This window comes from Trematomus bernacchii, unplaced genomic scaffold, assembly GCF_902827165.1.
Source record: "Trematomus bernacchii unplaced genomic scaffold, fTreBer1.1, whole genome shotgun sequence".
Taxonomy (NCBI): Eukaryota; Metazoa; Chordata; class Actinopteri; order Perciformes; family Nototheniidae; genus Trematomus; species Trematomus bernacchii.
The window spans coordinates 15482791-15489934 of NW_022987714.1; the positions used below are offsets into that span (position 1 = coordinate 15482791).

A 7144-nucleotide genomic window follows, 5' to 3' on the forward strand; every position below is an offset into this window, starting at 1 on the left:
CTAACAAACAAAATACCCCTCTCATGCCAATCACTCCTAAACAAGGATTTTCTGTTTATGATAATCACTCTATTGTTCCATAACGTAGATCCATGAGGAGAAAAATTGTGGGTAAATATCATCTTCCAATAATGAAGTATCTGCTTATGAAAATTTGACAATTTGGTCGGAATCTTATTAACCTCAAAATCACATTTTAAAAGAAAATCAAACCCTCCTAGACGTTTAAATATGGCCTTTGGAATATGGAACCACATGGATTCTGGCTGGGACAAAAAGGCTTTCAACCATTTTATTTTAATTGTTCCAATCATCGATTCAAAGTCTAAAGCTTTAATTCCGCCTTTATCATATTCTTTAACAAGCTGTGACTTTTTAATGTAGTGAGTTTTATTTCTCCACAAGAATTGGAAAATAATTGAGTTGGCTTTTTTTATATTAGCCGAAGAGACAAAACATGAGTGGCATGGATAAATAAGTTTAGATATACCTTCTGCTTTAGTAAGAAGAACTCTGCCAAAAATAGTAAGATCTCTAGTTAACCAACGACTGAGAGATTTCTTCATATCTGTGATACGGTTACAAATATTAAGATCTTCTCTCCTGATATAATTTTTAGATAATGTTATTCCCAAATATTTCACCTCAGGTACCACTCTAATAGAGTCAATAGTGGAATCATCACATGAATGGATAGGGAGTAATTCACATTTTGAAAGATTAAGAGATAACCCTGATGCTTTTGAAAAAATTGAAATTGTGTTAAGAGTTTCCTTTACCATGGATTTATTCTTTAGGAAAATGGATGTGTCATCCGCAAATTGACTAATTTTGAACTCTTTGTCAAAGAGGGTAATGCCTAATATTTTGTGATTCTTTATAATAAGCGTTGTTAATACTTGGGTGGTCAGAATAAATAATTTGGGGGAAATAGGACAACCCTGTCGAATACCACGTAAAACCTTAAACCTAGGGCTCATTCCAGGGTTCAAAGATACAGAACTATAAATGTCCGAGTAGAGCATCCTAATTATGTTGCAGAAATGTTCACCAAAACCCAGAAATGTCAGAGTTTCCATTAAAAAGGAATGTTCAACAGTATCAAAAGCCTTGTAAAAATCCAGAAATAGTACGAGACCTTCAGTATCAATAAACTCCTGGTAATCAAGCATATCCAATATCAGTCTGGTATGGTTATGAATACTTCTGCCCTTTATAAAGGCTGATTGACATTCATCTATTAGTTGATTCAGACCCGAGTTTAACCTGTTAGCATAAACATGTGCTAAAAGTTTGTAATCATTACATAACAGGGTAATAGGTCTCCAATTATCCAACAAAAGATTATTTTTATTTGGTTTTGGAATTAAGGTAATAAGGCCATGTTTCATGGTTGGCGAAAGGTTTCCTGCTGAAATGCAATCTGTGAACGCCTTATAAAGCATTTCTCGCACATCTGACCAAAAACATTTATAAAACTCTATGGTTAAACCATCCAGCCCTGGTGATTTGCCACCAGACATTTGCAGTAATGCACTATCTAATTCTTCAATTTTTAGTCCATCGTCCATATACTGTTTAAAAGAATAATCTATTGTCTTTTTGAATTCTGTAATTTTACTAAAAAAGTTATCACAATTTTCTTTAGAAAACTTTGAGTTATATAAATTGCTATAAAAAAGTCTAATTTCTTCATTTATCTGGTCTTGATTTTCAATAGTGACATCATTAATAATCAGTTTTTGGATTTTCTTTTTCACTTGTCTTTGCTTTTCAAGATTGAAGAAATAAGAAGTGTTTTTCTCTCCTTGCTCAATCCATCGGGCTCTCGAACGAATAAAAGCTCCCTTTGCTTTTTCCAAATACATGTTGTCTAATTGAGTTTGTAAATTGTTCAGTTGAATTTGCTCATCCAATGATAACTCAGCTTTAAGGCATAAATTATTAATTGCACTTGTCATCTCTTGTTGTTTTTGTTTCTTTAATCTAGAAGAGTATTTACAGGATTTTATCGCAATCTGTCTCACACTAAATTTAAACCATTCCCATTTACTGAGAGATGACATATCCAAAGCCAGAGTTTCTTTTATCAGTTGTTTGATCTCTCTACAAAAATCTGCATTCTCCAAAAGACTATTATTGAATTTCCATATAGGGTTAAGATTGGGACTGAAGTTGCATAGTAAAAAGGACAAAGAGATGACACAGTGATCCGTCAGAGGTGATGCTGAAATGTCACACTTTGAGACATTATTAGTTAAACTAGTAGAGATTAACCAATAATCGAGCCTAGAGCACTGACCATTGTTAGAAGAGTTAAACCAGGTATATTGTGATTTTGAGGGATTATTTATTCTCCAAACATCAGTTAAATTAAGTTTAGAGGCCAAGTGAATAATAGAATCATTAAAATTATGACATTGTCCCCTTAAAGGAAGACGATCTAACCACTCATCAGGAACTACATTAAAATCCCCTCCGATTATAATCTTATCAGTCATATAAAGTGCTTTCCATTCCTCTAATTTTTGGCACAAGATTGAAAGAAAATTATTGTTTTGAATCTTTCTGTTATACCCATAAACACACACCAGTATGTAATTAGACCCATTAACATCAGTCACAACCATTAGCCAATGACCGTTTGTATCACTCCTGTGGTCAATTATATTTCCAGGTAACCTGTTAAATAAAATCATCACTCCAGCCGAATGTGTTGTTCCATGGCTGAAAAAAATGTTGTCTCCCCATTGTACTTTCCAGAACTTAGTGTCTGCCTCTGCAGAATGAGTTTCTTGCAGAAAAACACAATTTGCTTTTTGTTCCTTACAAAAAAGAAAAATTGCCTTACGTTTCACATTGTTTTTTAGCCCCCTAGCATTTAAGGATATGAAAGATAACATTGAAAGAGCAAAGATAGAATCTTTAAGAAAATGCGCAAAGGAATGTTATATCGATGCGCAGGAGTGAGTAACGTAGCCCTTAACAAACATATTTAGTGCAATAGCTCACAACATTTTGAATATAACCTGAGACAAGTCCAATCAAACACTCAAACTGAGAACTTCAGCATACCTACTGAGGACAGAAAACCTGCTCCCTGTCCTTCCAGTTAATTACTGCGGTGTTTTTCACTTTATTCCGGGTCCACTCTTTTGTTGTCAATCAGCGCGAAGCCTTCCTTCAAAAAGGCTCTCTTCCCCTTTCTCCTGGCTTCTTGAACCAGTGGCCACAGCTTGGAGCGAGCCTCCCGGTCCTCCTTGGAGAAATCCTCTTTGAAACGAATGTGCATCTCGCTGCAGACTCTCGCATCTTTGGACTTTTTCCAGATCTCGTCACGAACAGTCCTCATCCCGAACTGAATGATGATTGACCGCGGTGTGTTGTTGGAAGTAGCTGCATTACCCTTCATACCCAGCCGATGGACAGTGTCCACTGAGTCACGCAGCTTCTCCACAGACAGCGGAACAACTCTTGTGAGTATCCCGATCACAGCTTCTCTTGTGTTTTCTCCTTCTTTTTCAGGCAGACCATTCATCCTCAGATTCCACCTCCGTTTGTAGCGGGCTTGCTCCTCGCCAGACTTACGTAGTAAAGTGTTATCTTTTAGAAGATCATCAAACTTTTTCTGAAGAGCAGAAATGTCTTTCTTATTTTCTTTAGCTGCTTCAGTGTTTGCTTCAATGCGTTTTTCAAACTTTCTTAACAGCTCTGTCTGTTCATCCATTTTTCCGGATAAGACTTGAATTGCCTGGAGAATGGTGCTGTTGCTATCCTCTGCCATTTGTGTTTCGCCGTGAACCTTCGATTTCTTTGGATTCGGTCCTTTAGTTGGTGTGTGGTCCCGATTTATTTTGTGTCCCTTAGAGTTGTCCGCTTCCATGTCCTCAATATCCGAGTCGTCACACGCCTCACGGAGAACTTTTAAGTTGTAATCGTGGTCGGTCATGCTAGCAGGCACTTTATGTCAAAAGTGTTGGTAACTGGAGAATTAAAGTAAAATGTGACTATTTAAGCTTCTATAATAACTTAAAGTGTATCATGAATAAGCTATTGCCTGTCAGTTTTACAGTCAAGGACTAAAATCTAAACTTTTTCTACGAGCCTGCAACGTTGTTACTTCTCACTCCGCCATCTTCCCGCGGATCTTAGTGTCGTGTACTTGCCGCCATAGATATATATAAACACTAGATGACTCACCCGCGCTGCTGGCCAATGGAGACCGACCATGGATGTATAATAAGAACTGGATACAGCGTGGGAGGCGGGGCCTCATTCATTCCTATGAGAGTTGCTCATTCGCGCATGATGATAAAATGGCCCAACTTTTGAGAGAGCGAAACGTCACAGATTACCCGGCATGCCTGAGAAGTACCCGTATGTGCGCTCATAGCGCATGCGCAACTTTAACCATGCCCCCCAAAATGCTCGTTCACATCAAGCACGTCAATTTGCGTACACGTAACAGCACCGCACGTAACAGCACCGCACGTTCATGACAGCATGGTAATGGTTTGTTATTATGATAGATTTGATATTAACGAGGCGGCAGTTAGCAGCTAGCGGTTAGCTAGTAATTATGCTAATTTACACATCAATCGTTATGTACTTTTATATTACGCTGTAACAGGATCTAGTGATATCCAAGCAACAGAGCTTCATTTAGCATGAAAGAATTATTGCACTGTATATATATATATATATATATATATATATATATGTATATATATACAGTGCAATAAGCTTCTTAGTGCAATAAGAAGCTACAGGGACGTTAATCTACGTCGGTAATATTAACTTTATTTAATACAACATTTACGGTACAAGATTTAATCATACAGCCCATGTAGTATAATATTTTACAAATGATGAATTACAGCAAACATGTGCAATATATCCATTATTACAGCTCCGTGGGCTGGCAGTAAGGCGATATGGGTCCGTTCTTATTGTACATCCATGGGTAAAGATAAACGCATGTACTAGTGCTGAACACGTAACATGAACGTGCCGGGCGGCGCGGTCCCGTGGGTTAGATGCGCGTTCATAATGCAGAGGGAAATAACTCTCAGAATAACGTTATTAGCACATTTTTACAACTTGAGGAACGAATGTTTTTAATAAGGGCTATACAAGTGTTCATACTGGGTAGTTTATTTAGTTTAAAAAAATTTATCCAACGATTTACAGACCACTCTGTCCCCATGTAAGTCAATGGGAAAAAGTGTTTCCGGGCCTGGCAACCAAAAGGAAGTGTAGTACCGCCGTTTGGCCAGCACGAATATTTTCATCTGAGTCCGGCGCACTTCCTGGGGGCTTGAGACCGACGTTGCCACATGGCCGCCATCTTGCTACAGGCAGTGCTCTCATTCATAACATTATGGTTTACTATTTAAATAACCATAGCTTGCTCAATTTTCAACCAATTTTCAAACGGTTTGGTTTTTTATAAACATCAAAGATGTAGTTATGATACTGCATACTTATAATCATGGACTTTCATATGAAAATAACATTAAGCAGATAAAGCAATAGCTATACACACACACACAAGGTATTTATATGAAATATTTGCCGGTGTATATATTTCCATTTATTTTATTATATTGTTAATATTTAAAATAAATTATAAAATTAATATATATTTACAAACGGTTTGGTTTATTATAAACATTATTAGCATGGCTATGATATAGGATGCTTGGACATGTTGAAATTGCTGCTTTTCTTTGTGTATGTGTGGTTGTATTTATTAGCTGGCTAATAACAAGAGGCTGTGAGTGAGACCTAGTATTACAAAGTTGACCCAGCAACTTTACACCAGTGGGAGAGGCAGAACTGCTCTTTCTTTTCAACATAACTTAAGTTACACATGATTTCTTCCAAGTGGTTTGGCTTGTTAAAAACATCTTACATTTAGATACATTATGATACAGGAAATTGCTGGCTTTGTGTTTACAGAAGTACCTGACTATGCCGGACTTTTGTGCAGCCTACAGATGCTCTAATCGCCGCAGTCTGGAAACAAGAACCCGTGGAATCACCTTTCACGTGTAAGATATGACAATATTATGACTATAATTAGGATAATCGTTAATTACTTAGTGGATGTATGTACATTACAAGTTCTGCTACACAGGATCAGTGGGGCTATGTGAGATATATTGAGTGAGATATTATAACTCTTAGTGTGGTTGTCTTATTCTTAAAGTATACATACATACATACATACAATTACCCCAAAAATATTATAATTTCGGTGTGTATTTGTGTCCTTACCCTTAATGTTAAAGGAAAGAAGAGAGGAAAATGTTGACAATAATTTATATATCTGGCTACCTTTCTCATGTTTTTAAGGTTTCCCAAAACCGGAGAGAGGAGGAGGCAGTGGGAAGTTGCCCTAAGAAGGCAGGACACTGCTCTGCAGTGATCACTTCAGTTGTGAGGACTTTGACAGGACGGGGCAGACTGTCCGGCTTAAAGATGGTGTTGTGCCAACAGTATTCAACTTCCCAGCTCATATTCAAAGGGTATGTGTATCATTGGCCAACAAGAATTCAAGGTGTATAAGATTGATATATAAATATGTGATTAAATGTCACACTTTAGTTTTTCTTTCTGCAAGTTTAGGAATAAATCATGTGTTGTGTATTACAGCACATTTTAAACACTCAAAATGTCTTTAATTATGTTTATTTTAGCCGGAAGCAACAAGAAGCACAACCACTTCTAGAAGAGCGGAAGATGAACCTCAGCCTAATGTTGTGAGTATTCTGAATGTGGCCAAGACCAGAGAGATGGTCATTGATTTCAGGAGGGTGAGGACGTCTGCTCCTCTACCCCTGTGCATTCTGGGAGAGGATGTGGCTGTTGTGGAGGACTACAAATACCTGGGAGTGCACTTAGACAATGGGCTGAACTGGAGGATCAACACTGACGCTGTGCACAAGAAGGGGATGAGCAGACTCTATTTTCTGAGGAAGCTGAGATCCTTCCACGTGTGCAGCAAGATGCTGGAGATCTTCTACCGGTCTGTTGTGGCTAGTGCACTCTTCTTTGCTGCGGTCTGCTGGGGGGGCAGCATCAGAGCCGGTGACACCAGCAGGATCAATAAACTGATCAGGAAAGCTGGGTCAGTCATCGG

The 7144-nt window shown here is 37.9% G+C and overlaps 1 long non-coding RNA gene across 1 annotated transcript; it reads left to right on the forward strand.

The window, feature by feature from the left end:
* Positions 1 to 5730: 5730 nt before the first annotated feature.
* LOC117491858 lies at positions 5731 to 6823 on the forward strand. The gene is made up of 3 exons (XR_004556799.1): positions 5731 to 6053; positions 6358 to 6530; positions 6702 to 6823. It is a non-coding gene; the product is annotated as an uncharacterized LOC117491858 (long non-coding RNA).
* Positions 6824 to 7144: the final 321 nt, after the last annotated feature.